We start from the raw sequence: 25,488 nt of genomic DNA on the forward strand, positions 1-25,488 counted from the left end.
GTACAGTACTTTCCGATAAGTCACTTGTTCTCACTTTGTCTTAGAGAGACATACAGAATAAACGGTGGGGACGTTTTCAATAAGCATTTATTAAAGCAGAATCATGTGTGCTGCGACAACCATGAGACAGAAACAGATATATACAGTTATAAGCACCAGCAGAGTTAAGAAAAGGTATCATTGTACTATAGTGCTAAAACTATGAATATATGTAGGCATATGGACACATGACCGTACTAATGCATACCCCTACGATGCGAGCCCTAGCTAGATGTACCTAAGTGTACCTATCATGTATGTATATGTATTAGCCAAGAATCCTCTTAGGATAGAGCCGACCCCATTACCTGATGTGGGAGAGCAAATGACTCCCATCTTTGTCTTGTGATGGACACCCCGCGAGGGTTGCCTGACCAAGGCGTGCTGGAGTATCTGCATGTAGGGACCTCAGCATCTTGTGTCAACTTGGAAGTCTTTCACCTCTGGTCTGGCCAGTGAAGACTCGCTGCTTATATACCCAGAAGGTACCCTCAGCAGTTCTCTCTAGATGTCTCATGGTACTGTGTGCATGTTGACCAACGATGGAGAGAGTTATTATGCAGAATATGGTAATCCTGCTGTGATCCTGAGAATCCTCATGCATAATAAATTAGGCTAGTTTTGGAGAAAACCACACAACATTTAGGCAGCACCTAACTAGGTAAAAGGTCAGCACCAAACCTGTTATGTGGAATAATGGTAGAACGAATATAGGTGAAAGGTTGTGTAACTACCTAGGCCTATATTGCGGTTCATTGGGGTTCATAAGACTGTACTCCAGAGAACTGTCCTGTTGCACCAAGAGGACTGCCCTACTGCCTGAAGCCTGCCTTATGCCTGCAGAGGATTGCCCTGCTGCCTGAAACCTACTTTCCTGCTCGAACCCAAGACTGAAAGAGTGCCTATAAAAGTTAGCTGGCTGGCCACCTCATCAGAGCCTTAGGGGCAGAAAGGGTTCTATTCATCTTGAACAAGTACTTGGACCCTGCCTTAGTGAGTCCTAAACCTCCAAGTGGTGCCCCTTCATTCGTGGAAACTCAAAAGCGGTGCTAATTTTATCCAGATAGCCCAGATCCAAAACTTGGGCTACAGAAAATATTCTTCCAAAAAGTGTTTTGGGAACCGAGGGAAGACCTCATCCTACCTGCTTGCCAATCTGCCAAGGTGTATTGCAGGTCTGCTAGACTTTGAGGCAGCTCCCACTTATGTCTTCTCCACAGAAGCAAATCATGTTCAGTGGTTCCTCGCAGAATTGGTATCATGCCTATTGGAGCACTTGCTGGATACAACCCGCAGTTTCATCCTGCAGGAGATTTTTGACTTCCATAAAAAAGACTAAGTCCGAGCAAAGAACAACCACAGGGATGCCCTTTTGGAGGACAAACCACACGAAACCAGTGAACAAAGACGACCGATATGTGTCACAACTTACACCACTGTATCCAATGAGGTGTCTAACATTATCAACAAACATTGGTCCATTCTTAACTGTGGTACACTTAACCTGGAGAAACCTATGCATGCCCACCGCCGTGGGCGCAATCTTAAAGACATCTTGGTACACACAAGACCGAAACCTAACACTGAGACACAACCAAACACAATTGGGATCCAAGGTCACTTCCCCTGCGGTAACTGCAGTAGCTGCCACCTGACCCAAAAGAGCAGGATCCTTACATTCAGAAATGGCACCACTTGGGAACAGCGACGCTTCATGAATTGCAATACCAAGAACGTGGTCTACTTAATAACCTGCCCATGCGGACTGGAATACGTGGGAATGACCAACAGAGCTGTAAAAACAAGGATAAATGAGCATAAAAGTAATGTCCGTTGCAAAAAAAGCACGACCAAGATGGCAACACACTACCTCGAGACACAACATTGTGTCAATGACCTGAGATGGACAATTATTGAATCATTGCAATCAGAAAGGGGCCTTTTTCAAAAGGAGCAACGATGGGTTTTCCGTCTGGGCACAAACACACTCGGACTCAACGATGACGTCCCATGGGCACAGCTATCCCATTAAACAATGACGCTAACCATAATCATACGTGACATGATAATACTCGATGTGTTTTTTCGAACAGTATGTATGTCTACCTAATGTGATTATAATTCCAAGATTGTTATGTCCCTCATTGAGACATATTCATTGAGTCACGTTTCACTATTATAAACCCAACACCCCATTCATCTAATATGTTTCATTTATTTTTTCCCAGGTCATCTCCATGCTGATGGTAGTATTACAATTAGATGTATTGCATACAAATGCGAATGACTAATCATCATACTGAGGAGGAATCCCCCTACCACTTTTTACAAGATCGGCAGGAGTATCGCTTCATTCGCCATCTCTATGGCCACTTGTGATCACCAAGTCAATATGACCGGAGTACGCATGCGCTAGATACAGCGTCTGCCCAGCGTGCATGCCCGTTGCGGTAAACGCTCAAAGAGCATGCGCCACACTGAAGAGACCGGCGGCAGTGTACGGCCCTTTAACGGAGCCGCATTACATACCGGCCGGACCGGATCTGCATTATATGGACCCGCAATTAGCCCAAAATCACAAAATCATTAAGTTAACAAGCGGATAGCCCTTATTTGGGCATAACAATGCATCCGCCCGAGGGTAATTACCGGCTATACTGATTAGAACCACCAGGTATAAATACCACACACAGCAGTCTCTGGCATCCATTCGAGCAGGGCACCGTGTGGGGCATGACGGTGGACAACTCGTCCAGAGTTTGTGAGTATACTGCAGGTTAAACAAGGATTTCTTTATGATAAAGTGAGTAAGAAACGATTTAGGAATAAAACCTATTTGTTTGTTTTTTTCACTTAGATTGCACAAAGTAGCAATCACCCCCCAGACGTTCTAGAGTGCTCATGAAGCAAGCAACTTGTATCTAATAAGTATGACCAGACTTCCGTGATATCCTTTTTTAAATATAATCTTGTGTTCTCTATGTTGTATGTCTTGTGAGTCTTCTTTTTCAGAGCCAATGGTGCTAATGGTTCGTTCCAGGTGACTGCACCTGTCTGAACTACCCGTGACTAGGGTGACCATTTCTTTTTTCTGTTTTTCTATTTCTTTTTCAGGTCATGCAAATGCATGTATCCTGAGTGAAAATCCGCTGTAGGCACATTATTGCTTATTTTTATACACTTAAAAATATTTTTTCACTTTTTACTAAACGCAAACTTGTGATTTTTTGAACTAGTGAAACGTGAGTAAGGTGGGGAAGTTGTGCCCCCGTCCTGAAGAAGGAGCATATGCTCCGAAACATGTCGACGCACACATGAGGTACTGTCCATAACCACGACAGATACTACCTCGCACTTCACTTCTTTTAGCAGTGCCAGCTCGGGGCTGTGAATAAAGTTTTTTCCAATACACCCACGAGCCAGGTACTTTTTAATCCTTCACTAAAACCCACCACTCACATTAATACCCCTATCACTTGCACCACACACACCACACATAGTCATTGATTTCAGTGCTCCCGCGTAGTCGCAGGTCGCAGCACGCCGCATCCCGATAGAGGGGTGCGAAGACCCCAATGATGAAGCATGACACCAAGGGGCCTTTTGGTGTGTGAGGGGTATTTTAACAAACACTGAGTGCTCCCATACCTCTGTTTGGGTAACACTCGCCTGCCAGTAGGATTCCTTTTGTTTATGCATATAAGTCCGAACTTAGAAATCTTTACCACAACATTGTCCAGCGACTCCCTGACAACAACGCCTCCTCCTGGGACACTGCTGTCTGACATGCCCTGCTGAACTTTGCCTTCTCAGACATTCTTTTTTAAAACTTCTTCTAACTCTAATGGTAAGTGGAGACGGGGCCTAATCCACTTCTTGTATCAAACTGTGCTCCATCGCATCGGCCATAAGTTTCTGCTTTGCTCTAGTCTTGCATAACTTGGAGCCACAGTTAGCGTATTGATCTTTTAGGAGCTATTTTTAACCTTAAAATGTAAACTCCGGTTCTACTGATTGGATTTTTGTTGTTTTGGTGTCAAATCATTTATTACAATCTACTCAATTTTTCTGAATTGGTGTGGGATTTTTCTTTTTCAATTTATTACTGTTTACATTTGGCATAAATACTTTACGCATTGCCTCTAAGTTAAGTCTGACTGCTTTTGTACAAAGCTACCAGAGAGTTAAGCACAGGTTAATTTCACACATTTTTGTGGTTCACCCTGACAGGGACTGTGGCTGTTGCTTGAGTAGGGTTTCATTCCCCTGTGCCAACAACCCAACTTCTTACACAATGCATTTTAAGGTGGTTTTTGATTTACGATGCTAGCCACCACTGGACAATTCTCAAGTTTTTTACCTTTTATTTTCTAGCCATAACACCAGTTTAACTGTGTCCATTTCGGAGGATATCTGGGGAATTATGTTAATACTTTCAAAACATATAAGCAAACAAAATCATCACTTATCCCCACTTGTTTTCTTTGACATTTTGTGTTTTTAATGATATGCAAAATCCAAACTCTGTGTGGCCACCCCCCACTATGGATGCCCTTTGCCCATGCATAGTCCTATTGGCCCAAATGCCTGACCTCCAGTCAAGCTATGTGCTAAATTCAATATGCAACCAACCCTCATTGTGCAAGTGTTTTATATACACAGTAGAAGGCTGCAAACAGAATATATTGGCCACATGGCCTTGGTCATTATGTGTGATTACCATGGATGTCATGTATGATATAATTTGTGTGATATCATTCGAAACATGTGTGAGTCATACGAGTTGCATTGGAGGTCGGGTTATGGTTTGCATAGCTACACAGAATTGGCCAATATCAGTGTTTTTAAGTTATCTTTCTTAAAGATTATGTTAGTTAAACTGTATTCATTGAGCATTTTTTAAGATTTTGTTAAACGTACGTCAATGTCTGTAAGAAAGTGGTTTATTAGTTGGGGAGGACTGAGGTCCACCACAAGTAGTAAAGGCACTATCTTATTAGGTCCAATTAAAGGTTTCAGAAACTTAAACATCAGCTAATAATCTGAATTGTAAGAGCATTTATTGAATAAATTTGTGTTCATGATGAAATGCCTTGTGGTGAACTGTCAATACTAAACGTAAATCATAGGGACTACTTCGACCCTGTCTTCAACGTACTGTCAATATGACCCTGGTCGGGTAGTTTTAAGGGTCCACCCCGTTAAAACTTAACACTCTCTGAGCAAGAGCTGTCTTGCTAGGGTTTTGCTTTTGTCTACACTTTTTGATTTATTTAGCCAGGGTTATACCATGAATGAACAGGAAACCCTTTCTTACACTGAAGAATACATTAAAAATCTATTAGAGGGAAATTCAGGGACCACTTTTCTCTCATCTAACACTTGGAATATTGACTATTCACTAACTGAAAAGATAAATAAGTTAGAACGCTTCGAGAAGAAACTGGTGCGCACTAGACTACATGGACACTTACTTACTAAGTACCTTCAAGCAAATATAATTCCAACTGGTTTGCAAGTGCGCAATGAACCGGCGATTTTTGTGCACACCCCGAAATTTAAGGAAGGCTTCAGTTTTGTAGCTAACAATTGTTCGCGCCATTGGATGGTGCTGGGTGTTGAAACGGCACATGAACAAGTTGAACAGCTCATCAAGGAGATTGAAGACCTTAAACAAGAGATATCTAGCCACTGTGCCTTTCCCAATGCCAGAGTAACCTTGGAAAGGTTGGAAAAGACCTTAAAGGACTTCGACGTTGAAACACAGGCTAAGAAGTTAGACAAACTGGCCAAAAATATCCAGTACTACGATAAAAAAAGAACATATCCCTACCTGCAAGAAGACTACTTTAAACAAGATAACCAGGGGCGTTTTTTCTACAGAGGAAGGGGCGGATATCGAGGTGGTAGGCGATATACCAACTTTTCAGATTCCTCCTACAGCTCGGGAAGCGACAACGGACCAGCAGGACCAAACAGTGGCAACCAATACCAGGATCAATGGTACCAACCACAACAGAACTGACAGATGGGCCCAAAACAAACTTTTTTAGAGGATACCACCTGGAGACACCCGAGAGGCAGGGGCGGTCCCTGGAACAGAACTGGACGGGGGACGACAACAAGGGCAGATACCCAAGCAAGTGAGATTCCAGCAAGAGAATCATGGAGAAATCAGCACCAGGAGAAAAACGTACAGATGGTAATCCAGACAAACCCCATCATTAATCTATCCAAGCATGAATTATCAACGGAGGAGATGGGTGTATTGAGTAAGGGTTTGTCATTTGTGCCGACATCCCATGCCAATAGATTCAACATTAAGACAGAATTGTTCAGATTCTTCCGCAAGATAAGGTTAAGACATTTCTTCAAACACTCTCTACCAATATCCTCAACATCATTCACTGGATTACGACCTCCCTCTACCTTCATGCCACCTCTACATTCCGTCTCTCATAAAATCCTAACATATGAGAGTATGGTGCTACGAGATGTGATGAAAATCTGCACAACAAGACCATATGTGAAACATAACATTTCGAAGGGTGAACGTGAAGCCCTCAACACTCTGAAGAAAAACAAATCAGTGGTTATTAAACCAGCGGATAACGGGGGAGCTATTGTGATGCAAGATGTACAGGATTATAAAGATGAGATCTACTCACAGCTGAGAGATGGAATCAGCTATACACCGATTAACACCGACCCTACCAAAGATATCAGGATGAAAATCCAGGAGATCACCAGAAGAGGGAAAGAGGCAGGCTTCCCCAGGGACAAGGAGTATGAATATCTCAATGTGAATCAACCTAGAGTGCCCACAATCTACACCTTACTGAAAGTGCATAAGAACTTGTCTAAACCACCAGGGCGCCCCATCATATCAGGGTGTGGGTTGCTATTGGAACCCATATGTGAATACGTGGATATCTTCCTTAAACCACTAGCCGAAACTACAGCACCGTATGTGAGAGATACGATGCAAGGGATCAACTTGGTGGACAAGAGAGCCTTCGATAAAGACAAACAACGATGGACATTGTTTCGCTCTACACAAGCATTCCTCAAATACCTGCGCTGGAATCAATGACAAGAGCCTTACAAAAGAGACCTCAACCAGCTGCCGTGCCCACTGAATTCTTAATAGAATTACTTGAAGTAGCAATGACAAAAAACGTTTTCATTTTCCAAAAGGAATTCTTCATTCAAAGCAAGGGAGTAGCTATGGGAGCAGCTTTTGCTCCAGATCTGGCTATTCTATTTATGGACAAAACTGTATTCTGTCATCCGCCAACCCATCAGTGAATGGCGAAGATATATTCTTCCACTTTTTAGGTGCGAACGGGGACAAGATGGCAGTAGTGCTTAAGATGCAGAAATACAGATTATGCAGCCTACTCGGATAGTACAGATGTGGAAGCTACCGCAATTTCCACAGAAAAAAAAACATCCTATTACGCTCCAAGATCGCATCTATATTTTTTACAGTCTGCGCTGTGGCAGTTTAAAGCAAACAGATAAGCGACGATGGTGGAGGAAAAGACCGGCTTCGATGTGAAGGTGCCGATCAGAAATCAACTTGTGACATTAGGCTCTTTGATTGGCTTGGCAGTGATCCGCTATTTATGCCGAGACTGTGCTAAGGATCCTAAAGGGGCCATACAACCCAAAATCATAAAGAAAACATACCTTCTTGGGGGTCCTGAGCGGAGATCCGACGGAGATGCCGAAGCAGGCATCAACGGAACAGTCATGGCCCCAAAGAGTGCAGCGGCGCCGGCCGCTGCCAAAGCAAGTGCAGCGAGATTGGCCCTACGTGAAGGAGGGGAACCGGACAAACAGGACAGCGGAACCGCGGCAAATGGATCTAAGACCCCAAAGCAGGGAGCGGCTGCGGCAAGGAAGGGGAGCGCGACCGGCCCATCGGTGGCTGACCTCCTCCGTAGAACACCGGCAAAACTCCTTCCGGGTCAAAGCGGAAAGAGCAAGCCGACAGAATCACTCAGGCAAGCTCCAGCTGCAATGGCTGCTGGGGAACGTTCTGCTGCTGCCGAAGTCAGCCACTGTGATGCTCCAGAACTCACCAACCTCGACACAGTAAGTCCCGATCCCACCAGCGTGGAAATTGGTGGGGAACCAAATACTAGTATAAAGGCTCAGAACGACATGGTGGAGAATTTACCCCCCCACTCTCTCCTCGGCTGGTAGTCACCAACAATAGTACTGTCGCACCGTCCCTGGGGGATATTGAGGTCAATATGATGTTTGAAGGGGGGTGCAAATCTGAGTGGCATATCGAGTATCTGCAATTAGGCAGGAGCTGACGGTGGAACAAATGCACAACACCTGATAGTAACGGGGGAAGCAGAATCTAAGATAACAGAGTGTGTTAACACAGGAATTGCCGATGCAGATCAAGATCAAGATAAAGATAAAGACCCGAGTGATTTCTATTCATTTTCGGATGAACTCGAGTGGTCTGATGAGACAGGCTCTATTTCAACCAATGGAAGTGAAGATGGCGTAAATCTGGGGTACCAAAAAACAGTCTTAAAGAGAAAAAAAGGCCTTCATGGCATAGCTGATTTAGCATGAGACTATACCCCTTCAACTCAGTTTACTGCTCCATCCGGCCTGATGAGCGCTTCACAACAGTCACCGTCACAACAGTCGGAGTACCCAGTATACTCAAATCCAACTACTACTACACTTGATACTGTGCTTCAGGCCATAGCGGCACATCGGGAAGAGATATCTCAAGATGGGCGTAAGTCCCAAGCAGCTCTTCGTAAGGTGCAAGGGGTGGTACGCAAGTTGACGAGAACAGTTGGCATGTTTGGTGATCGAATGGTGGAATTGGAATCTCAAATTTTCTCTAACGAGACAGAGATTGCTGAAAATCACGAGCAGGTTAAATCACACAAGGCTGAATTATCGGATGTTAGGTGGATGTTGGAGGACTTCGAAATTCGCCTACGAAGAAATAACCTTCGTGTCCTGGGTGTACCAGAGGCAACGGAGGGAGAGGATGTTCGCTCCTTTGTGGTACAACTATTTCGTGACTCTTTGCACGAACTATCCACCTGGAGCTGGGATCTGGAAATCCAATGTGCCCATCGCGTCCCTCTCACCCTAAGGCGTCCTGCTAAACTGGGGGGGTATCCACGTGCTATTCTTGTCTATTTTTGAAATTTCCTTCTCAGACAAGCAATTTCTGAGAAAGCTAGAACAGAAGTAAAGCGTGTTAGGGGCGCGATCTCTTATTTCGTGTGCCCCGATTTCTGCCATGCAACTGTGGAAAGGAGGTGGCGGCTCCGCCAGCTGATCAAACCTTTCCAAGAAAAGAAAGCGCAGGCATACCTAAACAATCCTGCTCGTCTAAAAGTAATAAGCGGGGGTCTAACAAAATTAGTTACGTCGGAAATCAAAGCAAAAGAGTATCTAGTTGGCCTTATGGCCTTAACTAAGCCATGAGCAGGAGCAGGATGTTACTTAATAAAATGGGGCTAATAATTATAGCTACACCATGCAGTATGAATTTATCATGCGGAACATAGATAGTACTGCTCAAAGTAATTAATTTGGTAAACTAGGTTTAATTGTCCAATCTGTATGCATGTATAATTTTGAAAATATTTTTTTTTTTAAAAGGCTGAAAAGGTAAACGGGTTAAAAAAATAAAATACAAAAAAATGTATTCAGGCTGCTTAATCTGTAAGATTATCATGATTAAGTATATTTAATTTAGCACTGGCCAGGAGACGCACATTCATCAAAATAGACTCTTATGTAGTCTACACGCCTCACATTGGGTTTTGGGGTGGGGGGTGGAGGGGGGAGGGTGGAAGGGCTTGGGGTTGGGGGAATGGGGGAAAAGGTAGTAAAAAACAAGCAACTCCATATGTACAGTGAATATGCAAATGATAGGAATGTTTTTGCTAATGGTTAAGAAGAGAAGAACATATATCATACACCAGTCATCTAATCAAAAAATGCCATGGGGAGGTTGAAATTATGCTCTTGGAATGTGGCAGGGCTCAACAATAGGGGTTGGAGGACTTGTTTACCCGAAATAATTAGACTAGGCTCTTACGATATACTTTGTTTCCAAGAGACCCATATACCTTGGGATCAAAGAGAGTTACTAAGGGTTCCAGGGTATAATCTACTTGCAGCTACAACGCAGACATCTAGAACCCGTGGGGTAGCAATCCTAGCTATAGCCTTTCTGGGACAGGCCATACGTAAGACAGTCGATACCCTCGGAAGGTGGGTTATTATAGGACTAGAACTCTGCATTACAATCTGCACAGTGTATGCTTCTAATCAGGATGACCCACATACAGTCGAAGAACTAGAGTTAGAATTAGCATCCTGGCCCAAAACATTATTATTCTGCGGGGATTTTAATATCTCCTTGGGGCTCATGGGGATGAGACAAAAACAAGATATATATATATATATATATATATATATATATATATATATATATATATATATATATATATATATATATATATATATATATATATATATATATATATATATATATATATATATATATATATATATATATATATATATATATATATATATATATATATATATATATATATATATATATACTGGACGAAAACCGAAAGTGTTCAGAGCTATTTCTCAACTTAGAGAGAGCTTGGATCTAATAGATATCTGGGACTCCAAACATCAATCGGATCCCGGCTACACTTATTTCTCATATCCCCACAAAAAATATGTACGGATTGATTATATATGGACAACAAGAGATTACTCTGCTGATGCAGAAATTCATAAATGTCCAAAGACAATCTCAGATCATAACTTGTTAGTCCTTATAATCAATATAGCCAACCTCAACAGGCCTCGTTCTACTTGGTCATTTGATAGGAAACTTCTGGCAAATAAAGACTATATAAAATATATAAAGATCTGGACAGAAGGATTTTTTTATTGTAATCGTTATAGCTCATCCAGGGGTATTGTATGGGACTGTTTTAAAGCTGCCCTTAGGGGGGAGACTATCATTTGATAAAATCAACCAACAACAGATGCAAGAATTGGCTAAAGCTGAAGAAGAGCATACCACTCTAATAATACGGGGTGTAGATGGGGGAATCACTTTACGTAAAATGTTAATTCTTAAAACTGAACTTAATAACAGGCTTACTCTGAAGGCAGCAGAGATTTTTCAAGCAAACCGAAATAAAATCTATGAAGACGGGGAAAGAGTGGGGAAACAGCTAGCCTTACGCACTCGCCAAAAACAGTCTCTTAATACGATTGTCACTATTGAAGTGGAGGGTCGGACGTACACAACACCGGGAGACATTTTGGAAGTTTTTAGACAATACTACCAAAAACTATATCAAAATGAAGATATGTCTGATCAGGATGAAATCAAAGAGGCCCTGAGGTCATGGGTAATTGAGACTGGATCAAATAAGACCAATGATGATGTTACCAGAGAAGATCTAGAAAAAGATATTACGCTCATTGAATTACTACTGGCTCTGTCTGACCTGGCCTCAGGGAAAGCTGCGGGCCCTGATAAACTCCCATTAGAACTGTATAAAATCCTTGGAGAGCATATAACACCTTATTTACTAGATCTATTTGTAGGAATCCAGGGGAACGGTACCCCACCGGAATCCCGGAAGGATACAAATATAATTATATTCCCTAAAAAGGGAAAGTCCCCAGAACTACCATCCTCCTACCGCCCAATTTCTTTAATAAACTCGGATTCGAAGCTATACGCAAAGTTCTTGGCCAATCGGCTCAGGAGGGTCATAGAACATCTGGTGTCCCCTTGGCAGCACTGTTTTATTCCTGGTAAGGGCACCACGGATCACATCCGTAGGGTTATATTGTTCTTTGATATCATGAGTGTGACGGGAGGGCCAGATGTCTATGATCCTCCTCGATGACGAGAAGGCTTTTGATCGAGTTTCTTGGAAATTTTTATGGGTGGTGCTTGATCAAAATAATTTTGGGCCCTGCTTTGATAAATCTATTCAGGCAATGTATCAGGAGCCAAAGGCCAAGGTACAAGTGATGGGCCTTGAATCTAGATCATTTAATATTCTAAGAGGTACAAGGCAGGGATGTCCATGCTCTTCGATATTGTCTGCCATGTATATAAATCCCCTGATCCTGAAATTAATATCAAGTGACATGATTAAACCCATCACTGTTGGCATTCATGAAACTAAGATACTCGCATATGCCGATGACGTGGCGGTAGTAACATCTAACCCCTCCGAGGCAATCGCAAATATAGAATGCATTACTCAGGCCTTTGGTCAATTTTCTGGTTATTCTCTTAACCGAGATAAAACAGTGGTTATCTGCACCGATAATATTCAGTTTGATGATCCTAAGAAGGCAGATAATGCCGTATATCTTGGAATATGTATATCCCCTAGGGTAGAAAATATTAATAAATTGAATTATGAACCCCTAATAAAGGTGATAAAGAACGATTTAACGAGGGTTAATAGTCTTCACCTCTCATTCATTGGCAGAGGGAATTTTTTAAAAATGAATATCCTTCCGAGGCTCTTATATCTATTCCGTGCAATTCCCCTAATAGTGGAGGATAACGTTATTAAGTCCATAGAATCGCAAATGACTAAATTGATTTGGAATTATGGAAAAGTAAGGAGGGCCATGAATTATCTTTATCTACCGCAGCACAGAGGTGGGCTGGCGATTCCCAATATAATGCTTTACCTGTGGGCCGCTCTCCTCCAGCAAATGTCTCCCTTATTTAGCGTAAATCCTTCAAGTCCAAATACTGAGGACAATGAGATTTCTTCGATCTATGAACTAGCAGTAGGGGATAAAGCAAAAGGTCTTCTGGCAAGACAGGTAGAACTGTCTTATTATAGGACGGTCAAGTTCAAGATCATAAATAGTGCTTGGAAAGTATGGAAGAAAGCCTCCAGACACCTTGCAATTCCAAAGACTAACAAATATACACCACTATGGCACTCTTTTGTGTTATCCAGACAAGTTAACGATGACATTGCCAAGAGATGGGAAAACCTGGGGGTTGAAACTGTGGGGGACTTTTTTAATAGAGATCCGGATACCAGGTTTTTAAACCTTCAAAATAATTTTTCTGTTCCAAATACCGATCTGTTTAAGTTCATCCAAGTTAATACCATCCTTAGTCTAAAAACCCCAATTATCTCACTGACAAATATTCCCTTACTTGATCATATAGGTAAACGATCAACCTGGATAGGTACATTATATGATATATTAATGGAAAAACAGAAGGACGGTCTAGAACATACAGAGACTGCTTTGGCGAGTACATTTAATAATCCTAATGTTGACATTGACATGGCTCTGCTGCTAACATCTAGGTTATTTGTATCATCTAATCTAAAGGCTCAATTATATAAAACCATATATAACTGATATTATACACCAGCCAAGTTATATACTTGGGGAAAAAGAGTCAATGATGATTGTCCTAGATGTGGAACAGGCCCCGCTCACTTGGTTCATATGTTTTATCAATGTACCAAGCTCATATCCTTCAGACAAATGATATCTGAATTTTGGGAGGAAGTATTTGGTCACAAAGTAGTGGAATCACCTACCCTGAATCTATTAGGATATGATAACACTCTATGGCATAGTAAGGAAGAGGAAACTTGTTTGTTCTTGGGCACGGCAGTTTATAGAATAATTTTGGCAGCTCGCTGGAAGGAGGTTGATTCCTCGAATTTTCAAATTTGGTTAACCCGCTTCCTGGGGATCTATAATCAGGAAAAATCAATTTATGCAGCCAGAGGGAAAAAGGCCAGAATACATGGGAGCCAAATTTGGATATCAATTACTGCCTGGAACAATGGTATAAGAAATGAGTAATGATGAATTGATTTTCCCTCTGTCTCTAGCGTTATTATTCTACATTGATTTTAAAATCTTCTGATGTATGATATTTTTTCTGATATTATGATGTTTTAGCTTTTAAAACCATTATTATGAATTACCCATGTCTATTTATATCACTACTGATATATGTGATATATGCAAACACTTTTTATATCTTTTGTTCAATTTTTGGAGTTGCTTAATAAAAATAATGTAAAAAAAAGGAATTCTTCATTCAAAGCAAGGGAGTAGCTATGGGAGCAGCTATGGGAGCAGCTATGGGAGCAGCTTTTGCTCCAGATCTGGCTATTCTATTTACGGACGATTATGAACAAAACTGTATTCTGTCAGCCGCCAACCCATACAGGAACAACATCAGTGAATGGCGAATATATATTGATGATGTGGTAATGATGTGGACAGGGAAAGAACAAGACCTAACATCATTTCTCACGTGGCTGAATTCACAATCGGCAGATATCAAATTCACCATGCACTGGAATAGAGAAACCATTGATTTCCTTGACATCAGCATAAAGGCCAAGGATGGCTGTCTATATACTACCTTGTATAGGAAACCAGCAGAGAGAAATACATTACTGAGATATACCAGTCACCACACGAGAGGACTCCGCGATAATCTACCTTTTGGGCAGTTCCTGTGGATCAGGAGGAACTGCTCCCTGAGAGAAGATTTATTTAAGGAATTGGATGAACTCATTTCCCGCCTTTTGGTGAGAGGATATCCCAAGAGACTAGTGAAAAGATCCAGAAAGAGGGCCTGATACAACAACAGAGAGGATTTATTGACACCCAAGGAATGTACCACCGGACATGAAAGAATGATATGCGTTACTACACACTGCACGAGAAGTAACAACGGATAATCATTAAATATTGGGACCTTATTGCTGACACCATTGAGATCCGAGACCCACCAATGCATGCTTTTAAAAAAGCCAAGAATATTAGAGACCATGTGGTCCGCTCACTACTGGAACACCTCCCGCTCCCACGGTTCAGACACTATGAAACCTACCAGAGGTAGTGGGTCACTACAGATGCACCAGATGCAAGGCTTGCTGAATGTGTCTAGAGACCAAAACTTGGAACTACAAGAACCATACCATTGACTTAAAATCACACACCAATTGCAATACTAGTGAGATGATATACGCCATTCTCTGCCCTTGTGATCTTGCATACATAGGCCAGACTAAACAAAGGATAAAAAAGCGAATCCTACAACATTGCAGCCGTATCAGATGCCAGACAGCAGGAGCCCCTCTGGTTGAATATTTTCGCACCAAAGGCCATACTCCAGAATTGCTGAAATGGTTAGTACTGGAGAAAATAACTCTTGGTCCAAGAGGAGGAGACCTTAGTCCTACTATGAACATTAGTGAATGCAAGTGGATGCATCTATTGGAGACAGTTGATAACGGTCTCAATGAACTGGATGCCACCTACGCTCTGATTGCGGGCCTGGAACCAGAATAGTTATACCCAGGCCATCATACACCCTCCACATCATTGGATCAGTACTCTAGGGGCTAAACATCACCTCCACACAACACTCCTTTATAAAATTCCATATAGGATTTAGGTTTGTTTTAGAAACACAGTACAGTCTGTCAGAATGTGGCATGAATTATAATGATGACTTGCAATGATGTATCCTCTTGATATTCTTTAATTTTGCATCCATATGGTCCTATGTAGACCAACAATACAGCTGTGCTAAAGATATAAGTTGTGTTTTCCTTACACTAACGCAGTATGTCTATATGCATAATAATAACAACAGTATGTTTCTGAGCTAGATATTATCGATGCTCGCACACCTAATGTTGACTTGAATTGCTCTTATGATAATATCTGCTAATGCAACAAGTCTTCATGCGTATAAGACCAATAGTATGCTCCGTGCCACTAATACTATAAGATAGTACCAATTTTTTAACACGAATGCTGTTTGAAAAATGTTAGTGTTTTGTAGTTGAAACCGTGCTGTTTACATGTTGAACACTATCTCGCAATGAAATAACCAATGTTACTACGAACATTACTATACGTGAGCAACTATCGCTGGGAGTAAATCAAGGAGCGTTTACGTCCCCTTTCTTTGAATCATTCCCTGGCACCTTTGATTCATCGTGCACAAGATTTCCCTTTGTACTCGATCCTGGCTTTCCCCACCAGGGTGTGCTATTTCACTGAGTGACTCTAACCAAATGATTGCCATGGCTACCCGCCACTGGTGCCAATTGGTTGCTTCAGTGACGAGCCCCCGTTAGCATCGAGCGGCAGCACCGCGTGACGTGGCCACACCCACTGCCTGCATCTAGCTTTTATGACGTGTTCCGACAGCAACTCTGCTTGTCATTCGGAACCTTCAAGCATGTAAGGTAAGAGTCTTAAATTACTGTCAGGAGATCGTTTTGCCGTTATTTCAATATTTACCTTACGTTGTCACTTGTTCATTCACAAATATGGAGAAGGCCCATATTCTATCACCCCATGTTCTGCCAGTGACATGAGAATCAATCAATCAATCAATCAATGCATTTATATAGCGAGCTACTCACCCGGAGGGTCTCAAGGCGCTGGGGGGAGGGGGTGGTCCGCTACTGCTCGAACAGCCAGGTCTTGAGCTGCTTCCTGAAGGCGAGGTGGTCCTGAGTCCGGCGGAGGTGAGTCGGGAGGGAGTTCCACGTCTTGGCGGCCAGGTAGGAGAAGGACCTTCCTCCTGTGGTGGCCCTTTGGATGCGGGGGACGGCGGCAAGGGCGTGGTTGGTCGAATGGAGCTGGCGTGTGGGAGTGTAGAAGCTGAGACGGCTGTTGAGGTATCTTGGTGCTTGGTTGTGTAGGGCTTTGTGTGCGTGGGTGAGGAGTCGGAACGTGATTCTCTTGTTGACCGGGAGCCAGTGCAGGTCTCTCAGGTGTCCGGAGATGTGGCTGTGTCGGGGGATGTCGAGGATGAGTCTTGCTGAGGCGTTCTGGATCCGCTGGAGTCTCTTCTGGAGTTTGGCAGTGGTTCCGGCGTAGAGGGAGTTGCCGTAGTCCAGTCGGCTGGTGACGAGGGCCTGGGTGACCGTCTTCCTAGTCTCGGTGGGGATCCACCGGAAGATCTTACGTAGCATGCGCAGGATGTTGAAGCACGATGAGGAGACGGCGTTGACTTGTCTGGTCATGGAGAGGGAGGAATCCAGGATGAAGCCCAGGTTGCGTGCGTGGTCTGTCGGTCTGGGTGCGCTGCCCAGGGCGGGGGGCCACCAGGAGTCGTCCCAGGCGGAGGGTGACGAGCCCAGGATCAGGACTTCCGTCTTGTCTGAGTTCAGTTTCAGGCGGCTGTTCTTCATCCACTCGGTGACGTCTTTCATCCCTTCGTGTAGGTTGGTTCTGGCGGTGGCGGGGTCGTTGGTGAGGGAGAGGATCAGCTGGGTGTCGTCGTCGTAAGAGATGATCTTGAGGTTGTGTTGGCGTGCGATGGCCGCGAGGGTGCTCATGTAGACATTGAAGAGGGTGGGGCTGAGCGAGGAGCCTTGAGGAACGCAGCAGATGACTTTGGTGACTTCTGATATGAACGGGGGGAGGCGGACTCCCCGTGTCCTTCCGGCGAGGAAGGAGATGATCCAATCGAGGGCCTTTTCTTGGATACCGATGTTGCTGAGGCGCTGCACTAGGGTGCGGAGGCAGACAGTGTCGAATGCCGGGGAGAGGTCCAGGAGGATGAGGGGCGCAGTCTCCCCGTTGTCGAGCAGGGCTCGGATGTCGTCGGTGGCTGCGATGAGCGCGGTCTCAGTGCTGTGGTTGGCCCTGAAGCCAGACTGCGAGAGGTCGAGGGACCCGTTCGTCTCGAGGAAGGCGGCCAGCTGCTTGTTGACGGTCTTCTCGATGACTTTCGCCGGAAACGGGAGGAGCGAGATGGGGCGGTAGTTTTTGAGGTCGGTGGGGTCTGCTGATGGTTTCTTCAGTAGAGCGCTGAGTTCGGCGTGCTTCCAGCTCTCCGGGAAGGTGGCGGTGTCGAAGGAGGTGCTGATGATGTCCCGCAGGTGGGGTGCGATGACGGCGTCGACTTTGTTGAAGACGTGGTGGGGGCAGGGGTCGGTAGGAGATCCGGAGTGGATGGAGTTCATTGTGCGTTGGGTTTCTTCGGTGTTGATGGGGGTCCAGGCGCGGAGGGTGGTGGTGGGGGGTGCCGGTGCGGTCGTGGGGTGCATCGGCTTTGTGCTGAAGCTGTTGTGTATGTCTGCGATCTTGTTGTGGAAGTAGGAGGCGAGGGAGTTGCAGAGGTCTTACGATGGGGTGATGTCGTTGTTTCCGGCGTTGGGGTTGGAGAGCTCTTTGACGATGTTGAAGAGTTCCTTGCTGTTGTGTGCGTTGTTGTCCAGTCATTCCTTGAAAGAGGTTTTCTTGGTGCACGGATCAGTTGGTGGTGTTTTCGGGTGGCGAGCTTGAGGGTGGTCATGTTGTCTGGTGTTGGGTTTCCGCGCCATGTTCTCTCGAGGGCTCGGCAGTTCTTCTTGGAGCTCTTGAGTTCGTCGGTGAACCATGGTGCTTTCTTACTGCCGGGTCTGCTGGGCGGGGTCCTCAGTGGGGCTATGTCGTCTGCGCACTTGGTGATCCACATTGTGAGGTTGTTGGCGGCCTGGCTGGGGTTCGCTGAGCTGGCGGGGGGGTCCTGGCTCAGGGATGCGACAAGCTGGTCGGCTGTGATCTTGTTCCAGTTTCTGCATGCAACCTGAGGCTGGTGGTGGTGGATCGTGTTCTTCCTGAAGCTGAAGTGGACGCAGCTGTGGTCCGTCCAGTGGAGTCCGGTGGCGTGGCTGAAGGTGATGTCCTTGCTGGAGGAGAAGATGGGGTCGAGTGTGTGTCCGGCGTAGTGGGTGGGGGTGGTAACCAGCTGCTTGAGTCCGAGGTTGGCGAGGTTGTCCAGCAGGGTGGTGGTGTTGCGGTCGTTGTTGTTCTCCAGGTGGAAGTTGAGGTCCCCGAGGAGGATGTAGTCAGCGGAGGCGAGGGCGTGCGGGCTGATGAAGTCGGCGATGTCTTCGCTGAATTGTGTGCGTGGTCCCGGGGGTCTGTAGATGAGGGTGCCTCTGAGGGTGGTCTTGGGGTCGGTGTGGATCTGGAAGTGCAGGTGTTCGGCTGCTTTGAGGGTGTCGTCGGTGTTGGTCGTGATGCGGACGGTGTTCTTGTGGACGATGGCGATGCCTCCTCCGGTCTGATTGCCGCGGTCCCTCCGGGTGATCTTGTATCCGTCCGGGATGGCGATGGCGATGTCGGGTGCTGAGGAGGCGTTCATCCAGGTTTCCGTGAGGAAGGCGACGTCTGGAGATGTTGTGTCGATCAGGTTCCAGAGTTGGACTGCGTGTCTGTGGACGGAGCAGGTGTTGAGCAGGATGCACTTCAGGTGGTTGCTGTTGGTGCTCTGCTTTGCGGGTGCCGTGCACGTCCGGGTGCAGGTGAACTTGCAGGAGTGGCAGCTGAAGGGTCCGTGGGTGCGTCTCGGGGTGGCTCGGTAGCATCCAGGGATCCGGCCTGTGTTGAGTGCGTTCAGTTCGGTGGCGTCGTAGGTCCGGTGGGTGGGCTGGTGTTTGCCGGAGCCAGGGGTTCGGGCGCTGGGCGCGGGCCAGGCGCGGACGGCGTAGACGGGCTTGCCTTTGGCGCACCTTCGGCGCGCTTAGGGCGCGCTCGCTGCGCGTCAACGCTGCGCGTTTGCCACTCTGCCATATGTGGAGAGTGGGGGGGGTGGAGCGAGGGAGGGTCAGCTGGGCGGCGGGAGCGGGGCGGCGAATGGGGAGGGCGCTCGAGGTGAGGGGGCGGGGCTGCAGGGGGCAGCGGCGGGGAGCGGGGAGGTGGCGGGAAGCGCGGCAGGGGCTGGGTGCGACAAGGGGAAAGCAGGGACAATACAACAACGCAAAAAGAAACAACATGGGGCAAAGGGAGATACAGACCACTAAAGAAAGGAGCACAGGGTAAAAACAACAGTCGCAGCACAAGCGGGGCAAGATCAGCACCAGCGGTGTCCCAGGATCACGGCGGCGAGATCAGCAGCAGAGGAGAATCGGGATCACAGCTGCGGGCAGTGGCGGCAACGAGGGGCAGCCTGGGCTCACTCACGAGGAGTGTGCGCGGTGCGTGGTGTGACCGGCCCAAAGGGACAATGGTCACTGCTCACCACCGCGTGCACTCCGTCCTTTATGGTCCAGTGGGAGGGAGGGTCAGCTGGGCGGCGGGAGCGGGGCGGCGAATGGGGAGGGCACTCGAGGTGGAGGGTCGGGCCACAGGGGGCAGCGGCGGGGAGCGGGAGGTGGCGGGAAGCGCGGCAGGGGCTGGGTGCGACAAGGGGAGAGCAGGGACAATACAACAACGCAAAAAGAAACAACACGGGGCAAAGGGAGATACAGACCACTAAACAAAGGAGCACAGGGTAAAAACAACAGTGGCAGCGCAAGCGGGGCAAGATCAGCACCAGCGGTGTCCCAGGATCACGGCGGCGAGATCAGCAGCAGAGGAGAACCGGGATCACAGCTGCGGGCAGTGGCGGCAACGAGGGGCAGCCTGGGCTCACTCACGAGGAGTGTGCGCGTTGCGTGGTGTGACCGGCCCAAAGGGACAATGGACAATGGAGAATGTAGCATGTTATTTTACAAACCTGTTATGTTTACCACCTGCACCAGTTTTCTCTCATTTTAAATGTTCCCTCATTTTTTGTCTCATTATAGACTTTCTTGTTGACTAATTAGCAACAGATCAGAAAGGTTTAAAGAAACGGATTGATCCCCACTCAACCACAGACTACATGACTTGGTTCATATCCAACAATGGGAGAGTAATTACCCCATGGAGTTTAAGTCCTTTCCAGTGAGTTTCCCGTGCATTGTACATTCTTCAAGGACAATTATTGCTCCTTCCCATACACAACCTGATGATCATATACCTCATTACAGATAACAAGGAGCGTTTTGCTGCCCCACAGGATCGGTTATTTCTGAGCCGCTTCCCAATTAGGTATTTTCCAGGTTAACATTCTTACAGTTGGCCGTATTTGACTACACGCACTGAATTTAATTTTCAATTCCAGGTGCTCTGTACCCTACCTTGTCCTGGCGATGACCCCATAATGAGGAACTAACAACCCTTACCTACCAGGGGTCTAAACGCAGACTACAGTATGACCATCACACTCACGCAAACCATAGGAACTGAAGAAATCAATTTGCTTGACCCTATGTGCGATGAATATAAGGGAACTATAGACCTATATCAGGCTGTAAAGGTTTCACTGTATATAATTGAAACGTGTCTGTCACATCACCTTTACCCTGTCTCTCACTCGTCATACCACCCCCCAATGCACTCCAAACCTTCTTTTCTCTTTTTACACCTAGAGCACTGTATATATTGTATATAATGAAAGTGTATTGAAGGTAATCACATGGACTAACATGAAATATTCTGAATTGTAAGAGCATTTATTGAATAAATTTGTGTTCATGATGAAATGCCTTGTGGTGATCTGTCAATACTAAACGTACATTTATAGGGACTACTTCGACCCTGTCTTCACTGTACTTACTTTTTATTGGTTTGTGTGTTTGCCACTTACTTTTGCTCTATTTCTATTGACTTTTGCACACTGTTTCCTCTTATTCAGCATGTGTTTTCTCTTATTAGTGCCTCAAGGGCCATGTATTCCTTTTCATCCAGCAAACTTCTTTATGAGGCTGCTCTCTTGCTTTCGAGGAAAGTCAGCATCTTAGCATTCTTGCTCTCCAGTGTGCACCTTGGCTGCACAGCACTTCCTATTTATTCAGCCCTCGTTATCTCCTCATGGCTGCACAAGAATAAAAGTCACAGTGAAACCAGGAGATGCATCCTCCAATCGCACTGGCACTCACCAATCCCCCTGGGGCAACGTGCACTCACCAGTCGCCCCGGTGAGATCCACTTTAGTGCTTAAGCTGCAGCAGAGGCTGGCACTTGCTTTCTAAAGAAGCTCCTCAGTGGCACAAAAACAGAGCATAGCAGAGAGACAGCTTTTTCATCACTGGTGGTGCGAGAGTTCTGCAATCTGCAGCACGCCTTGTGATATCGTCCCTGCCTCTCCCTTTCACATGATTAAGTGGTCACACTATGCTTAGCCTATTCCTGCATCATGTGTCAAGTGCCAGGCAAAGGCATTTCTGGTGGTGTGCGTGTGTGTGTGTTTGTGTGCGTGTGTGTATGTGTGGGTGTGTGCAAGCACGCGTGAAACGGTCATATAATAGCATTTTTTTCCAGCCTGGTTGCTATTTTCTTTTCTTTTTTTTATAGGTGCTCTATTTTTTAATTTTATTGTTTTGTATGCAAATTTATTACTGTATTTTACTAAGCACATTGAAAAGATTTCAGAAAAAAATAGCCAATGAATTTGCAATAATGCATATAAATCAGTTTTTGCTTTGATATTTCAACACACCAGGTAACCAGGAATACAAAATAGCTCAAACCTTTTACAGGCTGTTGGTGAGTTGTACCCGTTCATCCCAGATTTTTTGATTGCAATTTATTATGTGCTTTATAGGCAATTGGAATTACTCAGTTCGAGGCAAACTACGTAGGCATTCCTCAACATAGTCTTAAAAATTGACTGATGACAGCAAAAGAACAAAACCATTCAACAGAGTGTTCATTTAGAACACAGAACGAACCCTGTCAGAAATAATTACAGTTTCAATTAACTTCTTACCCTGTAGATTTGGATTCACAGGACAAACGTACAAATATCTAAAGCACATAAACAAATGAAAAACACCCGGAAATCAGAACCTACGCAGGATTCAGATGTTGCTTTAGCAATACAGCAATCTCATTTTTATGAAAAATGGTCTGCATTATCTTTGTAATTCCTCTGTTTAGTTTTCTTGAGTTGCATGATGCTTGCAGTTGTTTCAACTGGCAGTTTATTCTTTTTTTCAGTTTGCATTATCAGTCACATACTGTAAGCCCTTTCCTTACAGCTTTTTAATGGTGTGACAAAAGGATAAAAAAAGTTTCATTTTTTGACCTCTCTTTTTCGTTTTTAGAAATGTAAATATAAAAAAGTTCCCATCTAAAATTCATAAAGTTCTCCACAAAAAAACGATTTATCCATGTTTTGGTTGTTTCTTACACTGCTTTATGACAGTACAGATCTTTCAAAGTCTTTAGTTCTTCAATTAAAGTTTTGTTTTGATTTTCAAGGACAGCAACTCTATTTTCCAAACATTTAACGTACTCTTTCTTCTTTCTGCGGCATTCACGGGCTGCTTCCCTGTTTTTCATTAGACGTATTTCTCGTTTCAGCTGTGGATCATCTGTTTTGGTTGACGGAGAACCAAGGAAGACAGGCGAAGTCATCACTACTGTTTGCGGAAGCGTGGAAGTGGTTGAGGAGCTCCGAATCTGATATGCCTGCATATCTCCTGAGGCAATCTGAACAACAACTTGGTTGCTTGGCACGAGTATCTGCTGCCCATCAGATGTCTGTGCGTATTGAAGTATTGTTGTTCCACCTTGATTACCACCAGCGTTTGTCATTGTTAATGCCTGCAAACTCTGCATTCCATCTGCTCCAGGGCTGGCAAATTGTAATGCTCCATTTGGGGCAATAGCAATGTACTGTCCTGTGCTGGTCTGGTAAATAGATGTGGGACCAGACATAGAAGAAACAGCAGAAGAGTCAGCACTTTCTTCGTCGTCTTCACGCTGGTCTTCTGCAGAAAGATCGTTCAAGATTTTCTTGTATGATGGACGACGAGCTAAGATTCCACGGGCCTTCTTTGAGGAGTCTAGACTGTCGGACGAATCTTGAGAATCTTCAGTCTCTGATAAAGAGGCAACCTGTGGTGAGTGTATTACGGAGGACTGTGCTGTCTGAATGACTCCCTGGACCTGAATTTGCTCTCCTGAGCCATGTAGAGCGGTCAAAGGACCAGGACTTCTTAGAGACATCTGTTGGGCAATTTGAGAGAGATGTGCTGCTTGTAGCGTTGTAGTGGGTATGGTAAGAGAATGTGTTGCCTGGTTGCTATTTTCAATGTTGCCACTAGATGACACTGTTGCATTCAGATTGCGGGGTGCCGTCATTTGCTGTATCCGAAAGAATTAAAGCCCGGAACTAGCCGGTACGCTGTCCACCCTCTATTTTCTTTGTCAAATCTGTTTATTAGCATTTTGTTTGATTTTACATTTGCAATATACAGAATAGAGATCGATCAGCGTATCACTACATTCCGGTCTTGCCGGCTCATCATACATTTGTCTCAGATCTATACAGCAGGAAAACATGTTACCGCGTTGACAAGGTCACATAATTGAGGGTCATGTGCTTAGATATGGCTGGTGCGTGAAGGGCCCGGTCAGACTCCTTCCGCATACGTTTAGGGCTATCCGGTGTTACAGTCCCGTACAGTAACATGCACTTAGCGTGGATCTCTTCACTACGTACGTGCGCCCAGAAGTGACATTTATTCAACCATAATATAACAAGGTTAAACATTTGGGGCAGATTTATGATAACTGGCGCATCCCCAGGGATGCGCCAGTTATCTTGCGCCGCTGCTCCGCCACCCATGGTGCGCCGCATTTACAATGCAGCGCACCATGGGGCAAAAACGGCACAGATGCGTGACGCATCTGTGCCGTTAAGGTGGCGCATTGCTGGAGTTGCGTCGCAAGCGCGACGCAGCTCCAGCAAGGCTCGGGGGTGCCCCATCTTTGCAATGCTGCATCAAGACCTACGCCTGCTTCAAGCAGGCGCAGGGTTTTGACGCAGCATTGGCCTGAAAGTGACTGAGTGAAATCTTATAGATTTCACTCAGCCACTTTTGCGAGGCGCACCTGCCCCGGAACGCCCACCCTGCGCCGTAACGCCCACAAGCGGCGCAGGGCTTTACAACGTGACGCATCTGCCTAGATGCGTCACGTTGTAAATCGGTCTTAGGGATGCGCCACGTTTACGCCGCCTTGCGTGACGCAACAGCGACGTAAACGTGGTGCAAGGGCCTCATAAATCTGCCCCAAACAGTATTCAAACAAAAGCGGCTAATCGCTGACAGGCACGTGTACTCATACTCCCCCTCCCTTCCTCCCCCCCCCGCTCCTTCCACGGCGCCCCACCACATGTATAACTACATCTACAAATAAATACATAAATGTGCATCACATGTGTCTACGGATCTAAAGGCTAGAAAACGGCATGACAGGTTATCTGAGTAATAAGACATCACGCGGTGCGGTCTAGTCCCCCTATCGGTCCACTCAGGTCATTACAGCAGCTGAATCGCTGGTCCCCCCTGGCAGCCGCAGGGCATCAAGCATATGTTTCCAGCGTTCCGCCATAGGTTCCTTTCTGAGCCCTATTGTTTCCTCCCTCTGTATTGCTATCCATTCTGCCCGGGCCCATGCCTGAAGTGAGAGGACCCAGGCCTGCGCCGCTGGCGTATCACACGCCTTCCACCTCTTCGTGAGGAGGCGCTTCGCCACCACTAAACCTAGGTCTAAAAAGCG

At 45.5% G+C, this 25,488-nt stretch overlaps 1 pseudogene; it reads right to left on the reverse strand.

Moving 5' to 3' along the window:
* Positions 1-22,212: 22,212 nt before the first annotated feature.
* Positions 22,213-23,994, reverse strand: LOC144755277 (cyclic AMP-dependent transcription factor ATF-1 pseudogene; annotated as a pseudogene).
* Positions 23,995-25,488: the final 1,494 nt, after the last annotated feature.

This window comes from Lissotriton helveticus, chromosome 5_1, assembly GCF_964261635.1.
Source record: "Lissotriton helveticus chromosome 5_1, aLisHel1.1, whole genome shotgun sequence".
Taxonomy (NCBI): Eukaryota; Metazoa; Chordata; class Amphibia; order Caudata; family Salamandridae; genus Lissotriton; species Lissotriton helveticus.